Source organism: Grammomys surdaster, unplaced genomic scaffold, assembly GCF_004785775.1.
Source record: "Grammomys surdaster isolate TR1022 unplaced genomic scaffold, NIH_TR_1.0 61, whole genome shotgun sequence".
NCBI lineage: Eukaryota > Metazoa > Chordata > Mammalia > Rodentia > Muridae > Grammomys > Grammomys surdaster.
The window spans coordinates 7,362,054-7,381,472 of record NW_021604563.1 but is presented as its reverse complement, the minus strand read 5'-3'; the positions used below and the strand labels follow the sequence as shown (position 1 = coordinate 7,381,472).

General features: G+C 37.0%; 1 pseudogene; it reads right to left on the bottom strand.

Annotated features, from left to right (window-relative positions):
* Positions 1–447: 447 nt before the first annotated feature.
* LOC114623305 lies at positions 448–1,860 on the bottom strand (annotated as a pseudogene).
* Positions 1,861–19,419: the final 17,559 nt, after the last annotated feature.

Below are 19,419 nucleotides of genomic sequence, written 5' to 3'. Positions count from 1 at the left end.
AATTCTTTGCTATTTGGGTTTCTGAATTTATAAATAAGAGTATCATTAATATATGGCAGCAGAGCCATCTTAGCTGAAGGATTATGTCAGGAAAATTGTCTGCTTTGAATGCATTAAAATCCGAAAAAATCATAAAAGTAGATGTCACCTTTGAATGCCAATTCTGCTTGGGATGTGAAAAAAGCAATGCCATTTTCAGCAACAGTTTAGTGATGATTCTTAGTATATCACACGTCACTTGTAATTGACTGGAATGTTCAACAGGATGCTATGGGGATAATGGATGAAATGTGGTGGGCTAGAAGAATTAGATGCAGCAGCTGTCAGGCTTACTGTGGACCAAGTGGTCAGAGTTAAGGGAAGGCCATGAGTTGAACTTGTTTGAAAGAAATAGGTGCAAGGTGAGGGAATGGAACAAAAATGGAAAGGAAGGAGAATCTCAAACATCTACTGTGGTCCAGTGGGCAGGGTTATGGCAGCAGGTAAGTCTGCTGAGAGCCTGGGGACGAGCTGGAGTGTAATTTGCAATCCCGTCGTGGGGACTGATGGGTTATTATCTTCTACACCTGTGACTCCATTAATATCAGTGTTGCTATCTGATACTTCAGATTCAGTTTTATTCTCCCAAAATCTGAGGCTGGCACTCTGTTTTTCATATTCTTGTTGAAGACATCTTACTAGGACTGGGAATGTAAAATCCTTGTGATTTGTAATTTGCCTTTTGATGGTCCACCATTTACTTCGAACCCATTGTGGTGAACGAACACTTTCCCATCCTTTAGATAATTCATTCCAGGGTATTTCACTTTCATCAGGTACATCAAACTCTGCTAACCTGTAGACGAGAGTGACTTCATCTTTCCTTGTCCACTCAATACCTCCAGTCTGTTTCCAGTTCAAGTAGTTGAGCCATTTAGCACGACACTGCTTTGTTGAGCGAGTGCCCACTCGTTTAGCCACTGTCGCCCAACATACACCCTGGGTAACCTTCTCATTCACCTCGGTGCATGTCCATTCATGAACCACATCGCCAAGAAGCTGTTCTTCTTTTTCGGTCCACTTTCCTGTGTTGTAAGTATCCTTCATTTGTCGGCACCGGTCTTTGACCGAAGATGGACTTCTTCCCATGGCAGCCCCTATTGTTATCCAGTCATTGCCATGTGTCTGCCAGAGCTCCTTGAGCTTCTCTATTTCTTCAGGGTTGTACCTACCCACATGGTTTCTGTCATCATACATTCGGACCACTCTTCTATAGATTGAAAAAAAAGGTCGATTCAGACCCAATGATATAGACTTGTAGAAATCTTTTCTTTTACCTTTTGACATCTTAAAAATGATTTCTACCGGATTCTCTACTCCATGTTCCTCCATATACCTTTTGATGTTGGTCATCAGAATATCTGTTTCTTCCTTGGACCACATCCCCTGTTTCCATTTATGTCCTTGATTAGTTAGAGCATCCTTAGCTTCCTTACCTGTGAACCATGCTTGACTAACTATTGACTCTTCATCATTAGACAAGGGGGAAACTTCATCTGTTTGGTCATCTTGCAAAAGCTGGAGTTTCATCATGTTTTCCTCAGTAAATTCTTCATCAGCCACTTCTGTGGCCGTGGTTGTGACAAAACCAAAGCTTTGCTCCATTTCTGTTAGTGGAAATTCAAATGCTGACATGCATGGAGTAGAATCAACTTCCGAGGACAAACAAGTTGTCTTATTCAGAGGTTCTGTAGGATTTTCCATTTCATCAGCTTCATTCTGAAGGAAAAGCATGAGGTTCCTGTCTGAGTCCTCACTAAGTAGCACAGAGCTCACAAATTGAACTCTTACTGACCCAGAAACCTCATCAAATATACTCATCTTCACATCTAGTTACAGGCTGGTTCAGCTAAAGTAATTCCCATAAAATCAAGTCACTTTCCCTTAAACTGGATAACATAAAATGATGTTATCTGCAACAATTGTCTGTTTGATACTGGTAAATGTAAGTTCAGCTAGAGCTAGTGAGTGTGACAAGCCACTAGGAACAGCTGCCCTGAAAGATGGTTGAAATGTTTCATTTCATGATTTCTTCTGGTCTAGTTGGAAATTTCTCTTTGTTGATGAATTTGTGTTCACAGGGCTAGATCAAGAGGCTCCAAAATCACTAAGCATTGAAACTTCAGAGAACTGTTGATTTATGTCAATATGCATAACAGTACTGAAAAATAAAATTGTTAATTATCCATTAATTGAATATCAGGAAGACTTTATATTTCGATTGCAGTACTTTCAGCAAACAAACGCCAAAATTGAAATGGTCAGAGACTGGAATGTCATTATTTACATGGCTTTAAAGAGTAAGTTAAAAGGAATCTCTCTCTCTACCAAATTTCAGAATACAGGACAAATTTAGATACTATGTCTTTTCCACATATTGTTACTTCCATAAAAATGTAAAATATTTGCTGAAAGAAGGTAAGTCTGACTTTTAGAATCCAAGTATCATCATAGAACAAAAACTTATAGTATTTTATAGTGTAGAAACTTATGTGCACACTTGAAGATATTTTATGATAGAAGTTTTCTAAACTGTAATGAAGGATCTATTTGGTTCCAAATTCATTAGATCAATCAAAAAATATTTTAATTTTACTTGTGGCCTTGGAAGGATACAATGTTGTTTTATTTTTAATGTATGTGCTTTGCATTAATAAAGGATATGCCCACACCAAACCTACAGAAAGCTTTTTGTAAAACCTTGCAGTCTGAAATGTAATTGTGGTATTGAAAGTTAAGGGTATGTGGGCTGTATTTGATTTTGATTTAAGGTGATAAATACTTCCTGATAAAAAAGGCAATGGCCTGCATGCTGAGACTTATATTTTATTATCATTACCTTGTTGTGAGTCTCCTCTGTGTATGTGTGTGTGTGTGTGTGTATTGCTGTGTGTGTTTGTGTGTAATTGTCTTCTCTATAAATGGTAAACTAAATTATTATACAGTTTCAAGTTTTCTCTCCATTTGTTTATTCAAAACAAACATAGATAAATTCAATAACATTTCTTGATGTTTTAGTATTCATTTCTGGAGAATCCAATGCTTTACATAGTAGTAGTTCCTTTATCTCTATCATCATCGTCATCATCATCATTATCAAAGATGAGTTTTTTGAACAGGATTCTGTGTATATCATCTACTTTATCCATCTTTGTATACTTTCCTATATATTTTTATATTTGCTCACCACCATTTTATAAAACATTTCTTATATTTTCAATTTCAATTTAGAAGCAACCCTGAAAACTATTTTATTATTTACATAAAATTAAAATTTTATGTCATATACTTGATAAACATTTTGCAAATATTGCCTTAATGACTTTTCCATTCTGTAGCACAAGAAATTCAGATATATTTTGTGGACTTACCACTGACACTCATCAAAATTTGGAATGTTCTCACAGTAGAGATCTTAGACATTTCTTATATGTATGGGATATAATCTACTAAATAGTTAGATGAAAATTGAATGTTAGTATGTAAATATAGATTCATAATATCCTTAGGTACAGAGTAAATATCTATATTAATTTCATTCATATTACTCTAATAATAACAATCACAGTGGCAGTAATAATATTGGAATAATTAGTTATGCATATTATGGTACAGGAGCACCAGAGAATACTGTTTGACTACCTTAAAACGATTGTTTACATAGTGAATGGAAGAAAAATAATCAGAACATGATAGAATAAAAGTGAACCTGGAGCATGTACAGAAGTTGAGAATTGTGGGGGAGTCACGAACTTGTCTTGGTCTATCTGCCTCGTAAGGCATGGCTCATAGGCTTTGCAGCTTAGAGTCCATGAATTCTGGAACACAATGTGTTTTCCAGTTTCTGAGAGACTAAAACATTGCCCCAGGTGGTAAAGTGTCCAGTCAGCTTTGTGTTTTTCTGTATGTTCATATATATATATATATATATATATATATATATATATATATATATGTTCCATTATACATCAAGGAAACATCCAAGCTTGTTACAACAACTGGAATTAGTCATTAATCTTGTGTACTCTTTCAAACATCATTGTATCCTGCCAACTACAACTATATTGATATTGATCCTGGTAATTGCCACTATATCCTATTTCTGATACTGGTATAAAAAAAGTCTGATTGCTCTCAATAAAATTGTCATAGCCTCAGTCTTGTAGCTTCGTTGACTGGCCTGGCTGAAATCCTTATGACCATATCATGTAACCTTGGCCCAGTAAACAAGTGTAGGCACTTATGGAGAATAATGACATAAATAAGTGACCTTCTTTGAGTAAAATGTAAGACTGGCCAGAGATGACAGTCATTTTGTACAGGAAGGATAACTAGGCAACTCAGAATGCTAAGAAATCCTACCTCACCTTAAAAAGTATTAACCAATATGAATATATGCTCTAAATAAGAGTGCCTTGATTCAAATACTCAACTTATACAACCTTATTTGATATAAATTCAAATATAAATGTAAACAAAGTATAATAATTACAAAGATGCTATGAGATCACATCTATGTAGAATAATGGACTAATTTGAAACTTTAAGCAGTGATGACAGTGGCATATTAAAGAAAATGCTGAAAAGTAGAAAATGAGCTGGAAAATTTTTCATAAAAGAAAAAATATGAAGATAAATAAAGATGTAAATGAGACAAGTTTATAACAGAATTGACAAATGGGACCTCATAAAACTGGAAAGCTTCTGTAAAGCAAAGGACACAGACAATAGGACAAAGCGGCAACCAACAGATTAGGAAAAGATCTTTACCAACCCTACATCTGATAAAGGGCTAATATCCAAGGTGTACAAAGAACTAAAGAAATTAGACTCTAGACAATCAAAGAACCCTATTAAAAAATGGAGCAAAGAGCTGAACAAAGAATTCTCAACTGAGGAAGCTCGAATGTTTGAGAAGCACCTAAAGAAGTGTTCAGCATCTCTAGACATCAGGGAAATGCAAATGAAAACAACCCTGACACTCCACCTCACACGAGTCAGAATGGCTAAGATCAAAAACACAGCAGATGTTGGCAAGGTTGTGAAGAAGGAGGAACACTTCTCCACTGTTGGTGGGATTGTAAACTGGTACAACACTACGGAAAGCAGTCTGGTGATATCTCAGAAAATTGGACACAGTGTTACCTGAGGACCCAGCTATACCACTACTGGGCATATACCCGAAAGATGTTTCAACATGCATCAGGTACACATGCTCCACTATGTTCATAGCACCCTTATTTATAATAGTCAGAAGTTGGAAAGAACCCAGATGTCCTTCAACAGAAGAATGGATGCAGAAAATGTGGTACATTTATACAATGGAGTATTACTCAGCTATTGAAAACAATGAGTTCATGAAATTATTAGGCAAATGGATGGAGCTGGAAAATATCATCCTGAGTGAGGTGACCCAATCTCAAAAGAACATACATGGTATGCACTCACTGATAAGTGGATATTAGCCCAAAAGCTCACAATAACTAAGACACAATGCATAGACCACATGAAACTCAAGAAGAAGAAGGAAGACCAAAGTGTGGGTGCTTTGGTCCTTTTTAGAAGGAGTAGCAAAAGTTTTAATCAGAGCTCCCAAGTCTAAACCTCCAGCCTGAGAGCACAAAGGGAGGGACTCATGTCTCTACCTGTATAGGTAATTGAGGGTGGCCTTGTCGAACATCAGTGGAAGTGGAGGGCTATGGTCCCCGAAAATTTGGATCCCCTAGTGTTTGGGCATTCGAGAGCAGGGAGATGGGACTGGGAGGATGTTTGGAGCACACCCACATAAAAATAGGAGGAGGAGTATGGGATAAAGGATTTTGGGGGACAATGGGAGAGGAGATAACATTGAAAGGTAAATATGTAAAGTATCCAATAAAAAAACAGATAAATGGTCTGAAAAAAAAGAGAGAGAGTTTACTTAATTCATATTATTTTCAAAAGTTTCTAGGAGAAACTAACTGGCTAAGATCTTATTTTAAGCTCTCCACAAAAGAATTTAAGTCTCTGTTTAATATTCTCAAGAGAGATGTAAATCCTAATTTCTCTCAACAATTAATTGACAAAAGAGAAGTAATCTCACAAAAAGTAGAAGAAGCTATTACTAATCAATATATTATATAGTATTATTAGTTGTCGGCTGTGCTATAACAGTCCATTGGTAAAAGAGATTATTAATATAGATTTGTATATCTTTAAATAATGTCCGCATGACTCTCTTAGTGTGGAAGGAGCGACTGCTGGTGCTTTTGCCCTGATTTTATAAGAACTCTGAAAAATTGGCTTTAAAAACAAAAGAGGGGGAACAGTCCCCCCCCCCAGAAGGAGTCCCCCTGAAATACTCTCCATCATGCCTTGTTCACTTTTAATTCTCTAAAACTGAAAGCTCATGGCAAATCTGCTGCTGACTGCCTCTGGCATCACCAAGACCAATAAAAACTATGCCACAGATATAGGGAAGAACCCTCTTACCCTTAAAGGGAATGGCCCAGACCCAGTTCCCTTATGGGGCTGAGGATTGATATGCCTGTTTGGTACTACAGAAGGCACAGCTAATTGGCTACCAAAAAGATTAATGATATATATAGTTACTCCCACAAAGCCAGGCCCAACCATAAATAAAATGAATAACAATTTACATACAGGGAAGAGAAATCTCCCTGAGATTCCCTTCTTTTTCCTTTCCAGGTAAAAATGAATCACTCGTGATGTCTGCTGTTAGAAGTTCTAATCCAGATGCTGGCCTCCAAACTTATACTACTCAGACCTTCGAAGGGCCATTGACAAGATCATCAGACTACTAGAGATTGATATCACTAATCAGAAGAAATCCCTCTTTTCGCTCTCTGAAGAGACCTCCAAAAGTCTCAAAGATCCTTATTGGATTTGTTTTTCTCTATTATAATAGAAAAAGCTGTGTACAGCTCTTGACTGTGTACAGCTCTTAAAGAAGAATATTGCCTTTACATAGACAAGACAGGGATGGTTAAAGAGAGCATGAAAAAGGTCAGAGAAGGCCCTGAGAAAAGTCAGAGAGAGAAAGAGAAAGATGAGTGCTGGAACAAGAATTGGTTTTCAGCCTCTCCAGGCTTGTCAACCCTACCTCCTCTCATCTTGGGACCATTATTTGGGTTCTTTTTGCTTATTTCTTCTGGTCCCTGGGCCTCAAATAGGATGACTAACTCTGTGAAACAACAGATAAATAATTTGGTAGCAAAACCTATTCAGATACATTATCATAAGTTAAATATGGAGGACCACGAGACTCAAGAGAGGTTGTTACTTTATACAGGGAGTTCCCAAAACCCGTCTCCACCCAACTTAAAAGAGGGGACTTCCACCCCAGGACCAAGCAGGGAGGGGCCACCCAGAACCCGCTCTGACAGGCGACCTGAATTCTTGCTTAGGCTGAGAGGCTAAGCACTGCAAGGGAATATCAATAAAAGTTAAAAATATCTCTCTGGGTTCCCTGAGGGACAAGCCTGACTCCATAGGGGTTAATGTCAAAAGTATCCCCTCTCCAGGAGAAAGACAACGGGAAGGGTATGGCCCTCATGCCTCACTGGACAACAACAGGGGTACCAGAGCCATTACAAGGTCCCCTTCAATTTCTGGAGGTCAGGCCTCTATCCCAGCCTTCACAAGATTAGATTCTTCACAGCCCCTCTATACTTAGAGAAGGGAGGAGATGTCAGGGGCAGCCCTGCTTAAACACTCAAGGCCTAAAATCAGCCATAGGCCTAAAATCAGCAATAGCCCTGTCATACATGTATACTAACACCAAGTCTTGGGTCTCTGTGGATAAACACTGAAACAGGTGGCTATAAGCTGTTGTAAACTTGCAGTTTTTGTGACACTTTACCAGCCTGAGTAGTCATAGACTTTGTAAATAGGTAGCCTTGGCAGAACACCAGCTTAGATAAAATCAAGTGAATCATAGGCAGAGTCATAGTGACCTATCCCCTGAACCCTCACCCAGGTGATACCCTTTTCTGAAATATATCTGTATTCCCCCTGAACACCCACGCTCCAGTGTCATCCCTTTCCCCAAGTCCTGCCTTTTTGCGTTTATGACCCCTGTGTGAATGAGTATAAATTACAATTTGAAAAAAAAATAAATTATATATATTTAAAAAAAACTTCATGAAAATACATAACTTGCCTGATGACAACATAACTGGGCAAGAATCTTAAACTTGTATTACCAGTTCCAGCAATAATTATTTCCTGAGAAAAACTCCTTTGCAGGACCTCACACTCTTCAAGACTGACTCTAAGAATCCTGTGCAGTCTGCCCCTTGAGTCTGAAACCTTATTTAGCACGAACTGAGTTAGAACTGTTTCTGAAACTTCATTTGAACAATCACACAGAATCACACAATGACTGATCTCTAAATCTCATATAACTGGTCAACCATCTGTCAAGTTGGAGTAGTGGGAAACAAAACTTCTAACAGCCACTTAACTAAAGAGGACTAATATTTACATATCAATAAATACTACCAGTTACCTTACTTCAAATGCTTAGGGCCTCTCAGAAATATATAAACATGAATACCCCAAACAACAATTCTTCATCATAATTTAACACTCTCATAGTTATTTTACCTGAGAAACTGACCTAGATAATTTATGAGATCATAATTTTTAAACAGCAAGAAGGAACATGATCCAAGAAGTCAAGAAGATTTGAATAAATGCCATAATGAAGATTGAAAAAGCTCAGTTGAATTCAATAATATAAACAACTTAAGATATGAAAATAGAGTTTTCATAAATAAAATTCATTCAGCAAAGGAAGTAACGATGCATCCATTTCCAGCTGCATGACTTTTAACATCTTATACAACAGTACACTTCAGATTCACAGTAGTTTCCAACTTTCCTAAGGGTCCTAAGGATTCTATTAAAGCAACTCTTTAATAATGTTACTCATGTTCTGTTCACCCTCTATTATAAAGTTATTTTTGTTTGCTATTGTTATGAATCATAATGTAAATATCTGTGTTTTCCAATGGGATTTGGTGACTCTGTGAGAAGGTTATTTGAGTACCGAAGGAGTTGTGTTCCATAGGATGAGAATCACTGCTTTATCGAATTACACTTTCAACATATTGTGCTGGCCAAACTTAATAGTTACATACATGTAGAATAATGAAATTCAACCTTTATTTCATCAGGAAAACAACTGATGAGAAATGCTTGCAAGGTTTTATGGAAACAGAGACAGTAATTCACTGCTGGTAAGATTTCAACCTGTTGTAGTCACTATGGAAATAAGTGTGGAAAATACTCAGAAAGATAAATATAGATCTACCATATTGTCCAGCCATATAGCTCTTGGGTAAATGCCAATGACTCCACATCCTATTCTAATGATACCTATTCATCATTCTTGCTTTATTCACAATATCCAGAAGATATAATTAGGCTAGATGTCCATCAACTAATAAATGAGTAATAAAATTGTAATATATTTACACAATGGGATGATATTCAACTATCAAGAATATATAATGGCATGTACATGTAAATGAATGAAGGTGGAAACAATCATTGTGAGTGAGTTAACCCAGACCCAGTAAAGAAATGATGGTACATTTCTTCTCATCTTTAGATTTTCACTTTGAGTCTCCAGATATGTGTGATTATGGCAAAATTTTACTAAAGGTTTGTGAGAAATGACTTCTAAATGAGGGGAGACAAAAATGCATTGGATTAAAAGAGAGTAAACGGAACAGTAAGTAGTAAGTTGGGTTAGTGAAGGGAAAGGTAGGATAGAACAACATCTATTGGGAGGGGTAAAGAATACAGATAACTGGAAAAGGGATAATGGAAACTTTCAATTTTAGAAGCTTCTAAACTTTAAACATATATATTTATTTAAAAGACTTTAAATGGAGTAACCCTACAATGGGAATACAATAACTCTGCTAGACATCATAAACTTCCAAATGAAAAACACAGAGCAATGAACAGTTTATCTTTTTGAGGGTTGTTGGTCAATGAGTTCCTATATATCCTCTAACAAAACAGACTGTTGTCATTGCTCTTGGTTATCCTTCAGAATTGGCCCTAAGACCCTATTGGTAAGGATACTAAACAATAGTGTCATGGAACATGGAAGAACAAAGATGGTACTGGCTTATAAGATTACTTCTATGACTAATATCCATAGTGCTAGAGGATGCTAGGCAAAGTACAGGAAGAAGAAAATAATCGTCAAATATACTTAGCTATGTGACAATAATAAATGTCTTGACAAAATATGTTGACTGGTTAACAGTGGCAGAAACATCATCAGCCTAACCAACTACATTTTTATTTATTTATTTATTTTACTCCACAAGATAAAACCAATATGTGGCAATATTTTATACCAAGAAACTAAAATGTTTACAGGTCATAGGAAAAAAGTACTACTATTACTTAATGAAAGTTACATAGTATTAAAACATTTATTAATGACATCTTGTGTCCATAGTTCAATGCACCACTTAAATCTCATGTAAGAAGATTCTATTTGCAATAGATGCTGATTAAAACCAAGACTCAAAACTGACCAAGGTGCAAGAAAAAGAAAAGACAGCTCAGCACACACAGACACACACAGACACACACACAGACACACAGACACACAAACACAGACACACAGACACAGACACACACAGACACACACAGACACACAGACACAGACACAGACACAGACACAGACACACACACACACACACACACACACATATATATATATATATATATATATATATATATATATATACATACATACATACAATAAATCCTAACAAAGGGCTCAGGAAGCATGGTGGAAGAGAAAAAAGAAAAATAGTATATGATCCAGAGCTGATGGCTGAGGATAAGGAAACAGTGTCTTCTGGATACAGTAGGATAGCTTAACATGTGTACTCTCGTAAGTTTGGATAGCATGCATAAAAGTTGCAGAAGCTCAAGTCAGATGAAATATCAGTATGAAGAAAAGAAGTGAACATACAATCTCACCGCTAGCTTTTATCTATTAGCAATTGTTAGCTTCTGGGTGAGGGAGACAATTTTCACTAAGAATGTAAGTTGAACAATTTCCAATAAAGACCACATATTAAGGAACATCTGTCATTCAAAATAGGTTTTCAGGGGCATTAAAGGTGGAACATAAAATTAGATGGATAGGGGAGGGTTCAGGTAGAAATCTGGTGGAGAGATTAAATATGACTGAAACATATTGTATTAAACACAAAGATTTTGAAAAAGAGGAAAACATTAACATATCTGAATATGAGTCTAACAGCAAATCAGTAAGCAGTTTTTCTCCACTGTTTATGCTCCAGGTGCCTTCCCTGATTTCCTTCTATGAATTAACTAAATAACTACTACCTGAAAGTTTAATCTGACATAAACCCTTTTCTAGTCTAAGCAACGTTTGGTCAGGATGTTTACCTCAGCAACAGAAAATCAAAATAGAATCAAGTTCACATATCATTTCTAGATGTATTTTTTCATAGAAACAAAAGAGTACAGAAAATGTAAACCTAGGGTGATGTCATGTAATGATCAGATATATTTAACCTGGATCTTAAATATGGAGTATATGACAAATCTTGCAGTATGACAAGGGACTTGATTTTTATAGTGTCAGTTCCTGCTGACTGCTCAGCATTGTTACAGTACTAGTAATGGACTAGACTTCAAGATATGGAAGAACTGCCAAATAATATGAATTTTTAAGAATAATAAAAGAGTACAGTCAACAGGGTATAAAATATAAATTGATTATCTAGTTGAAGTTAATATTTCCAAACTAGACCCAGTTGAATGATATTTTTATCTAAAATAATCTATATTAAAAACAAATTCATTTTAACTTAGATACGACTGAGTATATATGTTTCCATACCACAATACACATGTAAAATAAATATACCAAGGACAAAATAAATTCTGTAAAAATTTCCAAGAGGAACAATACAATACGCAACTCACCAGAGTAGTTTTACATAACACTGATGCCCTGTTCCAAGAAAGTTGAACAGCTCCAACTTAAATTTTGCAAGATGTTTCCACTTCACAGTAAAGAAGAAAAACATGTTAGTCACAATCCAGTTCTAGAATGGGCATTGGCTAGGATATTAAAGTTTAACACAAAGTGAATGAAACTAGTTTCATAACTCTATTTAAATTGCATTGGCAATAACAAAATAAGGAAGATCAGCTGGAAAGAGAAAGAATACATTGGCAAAAAAGGAAATGATTTCAGAAGAAATGAAAAATTACCTCAAAAGTTTAGTATCCTGCAGTTTTAAGTCATAGAAATGTTACTTTCTAATAAAAGGCTGTAGATGTCTAAGTAACATGTAACCTTGAAAGGATAAAGTATCAGATCAGCCTCAGGTAAGCCTTACAGAGACAACATGAATATTACCATGACAACAGAATCCTGATGTCACAGTGCAGTAACCAATCAAGATGGCCACCTCTTCTGCAAACCAGGATTGCAATGTCTAGGTCATAGATATTAAAATCAGAAATTGAGGTGCTGCTGAGGTAGCTCAGCAGGTAATAACACTGCCTACTCTTTCAGGGGTCCTGAGTCCAGTTTCCAGCCACCACATAGTATCTCATGACTATCTGTATATCTATATTGTATATCTATATTGCCCTTTTCTGCCATGTAGGTGTATATGCAGACATAGCACTCATTCATAATAAAATTAAAAATGCTTAAAATGTTTAAACAGTAAAAAAAATTAAAAAACCAAACTGATATAAATTGAATGATGAAATTTTAAAAATTAAAAAAATAGATTATTAAAGTGCAAAGCATATGAGAAAAGAGATGATAAAGAAATCATTTAGAGACATTAATATTAGTAGGCAGATCTGATAAACAATAAAAATTATACCAATATAACTGCAATGAAATAAAATGAAGGTTCAAGAAAATATAAAGGATACTTTCACCACCTACTTTAATACTAATAGAAGAATGATAAAATCTCAAAACAAAGTTTCATGAATAAAGCTAAAACTCAATCAACCTGAGAAGGAGAGAATCCCTAACTACCTGAAGCTTCATTCATGGATGACAGAAAACTCTGGGATGCTGGTGGCGGTGTTTCTCCTTGGAACTGTAGAGCTCTGTCTAGGTGCTCAAGCTGATGATCAGCTGCTGCTCCTGTGTGGTAAGCAATCTGAGCTTCAGGCACAATAACTCATAGCCACAGTACCTGCAGTTAAAAATTTGGCAACTTCAAGCAGCTAGATTAGAAGCTCCAGCCCTGCTCTGACAGTGACAGAATTGTGTACAATGTATCCAGTTTAACCTTTAGATAGCTCTCCTAGAGAAATCTGTTGTATGTCCTCATTGCATATACCATGACCAAGGTTACTTTCATCATAATATTGAATCAGATTTTTTTGTTATTTTCTGCACTGTAAGACACTCTAAAAAGTGACTTTAAGTCACACTGACTGTTTAATAAACATGTGCTTTAATGAATCCACCCTTAAAGCTGAGCAGATATCATAGGAGCAATGAGAAACCTTGGAGACAAATGTGGATGATGAACTGGAATTTGGTATATTTTTTGTAATTTATATCCTACTAGATTGTTCTTCATTCTAGGAAAATTTAGTATCACTAATTTGTAAGCCAACAGAAGTTCTGAAGATGTAGCAGAAGATATCATTCAGGAAATTGTTGAAATATATTCAAGTACTAAAAACAGAAAAGGACCCCAAAACATAGGAGTCAGTAGATGGTGCAATAAAGTTTACAGAAGTCATTTCAATGTACGGGGTGTCTTACCAAATAGTAGTAGGGTGGATGGCCTGGGTGCAAAAGGCAAAAAGATCAAGACTTTGTGTCCAAAAAAAAAAAAATTACTCTGGTAGCCACAGATTTTATCTTTAGGGGGAGGGGGATAAGATAATGAAAAGACTGATCCTAACTCCTCAGTTTGAGAATGACCTAAGAAAAAGCCATTGCCTTTATCATTTGCTAAATTATTTACAGAGTAGATTAATGATTTATACGGTGTGAAATATTTTTAAGTAGCAGAAGTTCACAAATAATGATCACTTATTTAGGAAATGGTAGTGAGGTACTAACAATAACAAAACTGAATGTAAATTAAGAAGAAAGGGCAATATCAGTATTAACAATGTGTTATTTGATTGCATATGGCATAAAATATTAGTAACTCTAAAACAAATTGAAAGAGTTGAATGATTATGTCTAGGTAAATCATATTTCCAGAGGTTAACTTAAAATATTTGTATTATTAATTTCATATACGAACATAGTGTGCTGTGAGTACTATATTTCTTAATTTTAATTTTCTCTTGTCTAATTCCTCCCTATTCCTACCATCACCATCCCTTCCTAATTGCATGTTTTTAAACATATTTATCCCTTTTTAAACCCATATCTATTTAGTACTGCCTGTATGTGTCTGAGTAGACTCTTATGAGCTTCATTCCTGACAGAGAATGGCTTTCTGTGGAAGCAGCCATAAATTTCCAACAACTCTTCACCTAGGAATGAAATTTTCTGATGCTTTCCCATTTTATGTTGTGATTGTTTTCTGGTTTACTTATTTTTATTCTTTTTTTTTCATTCACTATATTTTTTATTATGTTTTACCTCTTCCCAAATTCCTCTTATATGTTAGCCCACTTTACTTTATATTCTCTCTCTTCTTTAAAACAAATAAAAATGAAGGTCAAAACAATCTATAAAATGTCACAGATTATACAGGGTACTTTACAGCATGGTGAACACTAGTCAGTAGGAGTAAAGACTCTATTTGCTCAACAGCTTAAATTCTCTGGGTTCAGTCAAATAAATAAGTGTTGTTTTCAGCAATGTGATCTTACTTTCAGATTGTGGAGAACAACTAATAGCCTTGGCAACAGCTTATGATGTCTAGAGGGTGTTCCACTGGAACCCTTTGACCAATAATTTAATAAAAAAATTAACTCATTCCTGAAACAGGAGGTTTTACTTGGTGGCATAAGATGTCTAGTTTGGTAGTTGGAGAATTGTCTCCCCCATTATGTTTACTAAATTTATATTTCTTTCATAAACATTAAAATACACATACACACATGGAGAGGTGTGCGGCGCGCGTGTAGTCGTCTCGCCGGCAAGAACACACACACACACACACACACACCAGAATCCTTCCGTATGAACACGTTTATTCCCAAAAACCAAAATGGTGGAAGAAGACGATGGAGGAGACCATGAAGACGACCAGGCCTGGAAAAGCACTCCAATATACCCTAGAGCGGTGTATTCACCTCTGATTGGCTGCTTACTCGTTGCGCGCCAAACGCCGTGGGATGGGCTTTTACTTTGGCGGGCTTTTACCATGGCACATGCGCAATTTACTTGTTTACTAGGAAGAATTATGGCTGACAGCGCCACCTAGCGATGGCGGACTTCGTCAGCACCCGCTGCGGCTCCCTACATCTGCCCCTTTTTTGTTTTATTACAGAGGGTGGTAGAGGTCCCTGGGAAGGTTAGGTAACTCTCATATTTGGGGGTTTCATGGCGGGTCTGAGTCTCTTTAGAGGGTGGTGCTCAAATGTTTGAGGCTTTACAGGGTGTCTTTACCAGAAGCCCTTGGGTACAGCGGCTGAGGAATCTGTCTACTGGCTATTTCCTTTTTGTTTTGTTAAACAGGCACTGGTCAATGTCCCGTGTCTAGGCTGGCTGACATTTCTCCACAGCCAGCACCAAAGAATGGTGAGCTCTCTGTCTAGGCTACGAGGGTCGCGCACCCACACCTGGCATTCTCAGAATGTGCGCCCCAGGTTGTGGCCACTCGTAATGCCTGTCACCGGGTAAAATCACCATTCGTGGTGTACCTCTGGCATATGGGATCAGCCTATTCCCGTCGTTGGGACCAATTGGCAGCTGGCCTGGAGACAAAAAGATGGAGTTATCTATCTGGCTGTTCTTGGCCTGTCTAGTGTGGTACCGGTTCTGACTCAAACTCAAGGCCAATCAAGCAAATTCCATCTTGGGGGAATAAGCGATCAAGAACTAATAGTTTAAGACAGTCTCCCTTACCCTACCAGGTGCAATGGAAACAAGTCCTCTGGGTGCAAGGGCTAAGGGGAACAGAAAGAGATGCAAACACCCATCCCTGTGCAATGGAGTCATCTCCTAGGGGTGCAAGGGCTGTTTGTCTCAAAATTCAGGTACCACAGCTACACAGACAAGGATCAGCCAGGCCAAGACTCCTCACTGACCCAGTGTAATGGGCAAATCTTCTGGGGTGCAACGCTGATGGCCTAACATTTAGCACCACCACTCGTGAGGGGGAGACTGCTTATAATTGAGGCAGTAATAACCACACTGCAGGGGAAGCCCCTAGTACTTTGGTCACAAGCGCCTGGCCAATAATAGCCTTGTCAAGATTTTGTTGAGCTCTGAGTTTGCAAACCAACCAAAAGATGAATACTAATCCGCAACATAGGGCATACCAAACAGGCCTACTCCCACCCACTTAAAAAAAAGGAAAGAAAAAGAAAAGAAAAAGAAAGCTGGAGAAATCCAGGAGGACAGTCCCTCAGTCAGGGACAGATCTACGCGCGTCGAGTTTATGTTCACCACAGCTGTTCTCAATTTTCTGAGTGTCTCACTGAAGTTTTCTGACCAATTTCCTGTAAGATACTGAAACAATTTTCTGGACAGATTAGTTACACGAGTAAAGTTTTTATACTGTATACTGGTGATGTAAAGTGTACCCAGTTTTTTCTCACATCTCAATTGGGCTAATTGAAAGAGGATATCTAATCTCTCTCTCACTAAATCAAGGCGTTGATTAAGGATCATTAGCCCGCCTTTTAGTTGGGTGCTGGCGGAGGTTTGAAGGTTAACAGTCTCTGTCACCGTGGCTGACAATTGGGGGTAGTGTCCACCTGAACAGAAGTTGACATAGCAATCTCAGTGGCAGTGGCGGTAATGGCACTAACTAATATCATCGCCACTATGGCTGCAGTTATACCAAAATCTCTTTTTTGTCTAAATAATGACAAAGTGGAAGCAGTCTCCACGGGGATGGGAACCCATCGCGTGACTCTGGCAACCATAGCGCGAATGAATCTTTCAGAATTTTAACACTGGGACATCTAGCAGGTTTCATTGGTACAATTCTTAAAGGTGAAATTTGATAAAATAAACAAAAATACTAGGAACCTGTATCCCTTGGATCAGCACAAGGGCTATCATCAGAGCCTGGAGGGTCCGCCTGGGTGTCACCTTCCAGTATCGCGAGTCGCCGCGTCAGCCACTCTGGTAGCCAAAACGGGTTGTCTTCTTTCTGTGGAAAGACAAAGCGCTCCCCTGGCTTTTATTAAAATAGAATCTGGACCTTTTCACTGTCCGGTCAAGATGTCCTTTTATTTGACCATCTCTTTTGGCCTGTCAGGCTCTAAAATATTGAGGGTAAAAGTGTTTATCTACCCCTCATCAGTTAATTGTCAAGGGGAATTAGGACTTGTATCTCCCTTGAGAATATCTAACAGAGGTTTACATTCTTCTATGGTAAGCTGAAGATGAGGTTTTAGCCAATTAATATCTGTTAACAACTTTTGAGAATCATTAAAAGTAAACCATTTTTTGTATGGTACTAGAGCAAAGGCTTGTAGAAAAACTCTTTTAGAGAGATCAGCCAATAAAATATACAATGAATAATATATACTGAGAGATTTAAACGCTTTAACCTTTTGTATTAAAGCAACAACAATTTTTTTTAAGGCCATTAATTACTTTTTGAGGCAAGCTTTTTTAATGAATGGCTTCATGGGCTCTCAAAAATCACAAGCAATTTCACTTAATGCAAACCTCTCATCTTTACCAGGAGGTAAAGGAACTGTATAGAACAATCTTTTAAATCTATAATAATTTTATATGCATTTACTTTAATGGCAGCTGGAGTAGGCAAGTCAGGCTGTAGTGCCCCATTAGTTTTATAAATCTTAAATTTGAACTTTGTTTCTGGATCAATTGAATAACCAACTCTTTTTAGCTGAGTGAAGTATCAGATAAAGCCAAGCTGAAGGCAATCTTGTCTTCTAATAATTGTTAAATACCCCCAGTATCTATCAATCTTTTAAAACCCTTTTTCTTTTAATTATTAATTTAAGATTAGGTTTTTTGTTATTAATAAGACCTAATACACATCAGAGGAACCAAAGCCATTTTGTCTCCTATCACACTCAACAATTTTGGCCTGGCCCAAAAGCTGTTTTGAATTTCTTTTGAGTCTGAGGCTGACACCTCCCTAAGGAACAAGCAAGGCAATAAACAAATTCTAGAGAACACCCTTTTTGAGGCGGGACAGGACAAAAGGAATGTCTGAAATCCAAGCTCCTGCCTCATCTACTCTGTTATAGCCTTAATTTAAATGTAAATGTTTTTAATCTTGGTCTACATCCTGAGGCCTGGCCCAAGGATAATCCTACTTGCACCAAGGACAGGTTTGTCAGGTAACCTTGGTCACCTGACTGTTGTTCAAGCCTCTGTTCCTGGGAAAGTCACTTTAAAGACTATCTAAATTTTCACATTTAAAACACTCCCCATCTCTATGGCTCTGTGCAAGCTATGGCCAGACCCTGATTGTATGAGGGTGCAATTTCATTGCAAAGACAAGTATCTAAGTCTGTCTTTGCTTGTATGATCTGAGGGCCGGGTAGGCAGTTTAACCTGATTAACATCACACTGACCTTGTCTTACAAGCATGTTAAGATCCCAGTCTGTATGTCTTAATTTAAATGTAAATGTTCTTAATCTGTAGCAGGCCAGCATTGTATCACAACCTGTTTTAAATATTTTTATTTAACTCTACCTGCTGTCCCCCCCCTTCTATCACATGGGCGAATCAAAAAAAATTTTAAATTCAAGATTACAACTGCTAACTGTAGCCAATGGAATACTGGCAGTTTAACTAAATTTTTAAATTTCTTTTGTAACATTAGAGTATAATCATTAATTTTGAGAAGCAAAAGCAAAACCAATTTAAACAATCTACCTTTTCTAAAATCAACACCAAGTAGACTACCCCTATGCTACAAAGTTTTGCTGTTAATTTTTACATATGAATGCATGAAGCAGCTTTTACTATCTCATTGAAGAGATACTGTTTTAAAATCTTATTCTTTATACACCTGGTTTCTGAATGACTCTAACACTGAGTTAGTTTTACGCCACCTTTCGTTACCAAAGTTGTAAATTTCTAATCACAGCCAATAATTTAAGCCAATAGTCTATAACCAAGACATGTAGAACGTTTTTATACTTTTAAAACCAATTAGAAACAACAATGAAGTGGCTATATATCTTATTTTTAGATCAAA